Below are 242 nucleotides of genomic sequence, written 5' to 3' on the forward strand. Positions count from 1 at the left end.
AACTCGCCGCGAAAGTTGCCTCCCAGCCTGCCCTCGCCTCTCACCTCTGAGACACACCTTCCCGCGGGCCCTGGCAGCCGCACTCTCACATCCGGTCCACCTTGCGCACACCCCTCTCCACGCTCTCCCACGGCCCCTCTCCCTCCCACGCCTGCGGCTCGCGGCCGCTCCCCCGCGCCCCCTCGCGCACTCCCACCCGCGCCCGGGGCGCGCCTTTCCCCGCCCCGCCGCACGCCTGGCCT

This window comes from Ailuropoda melanoleuca, chromosome 1, assembly GCF_002007445.2.
Source record: "Ailuropoda melanoleuca isolate Jingjing chromosome 1, ASM200744v2, whole genome shotgun sequence".
Lineage (NCBI taxonomy): Eukaryota > Metazoa > Chordata > Mammalia > Carnivora > Ursidae > Ailuropoda > Ailuropoda melanoleuca.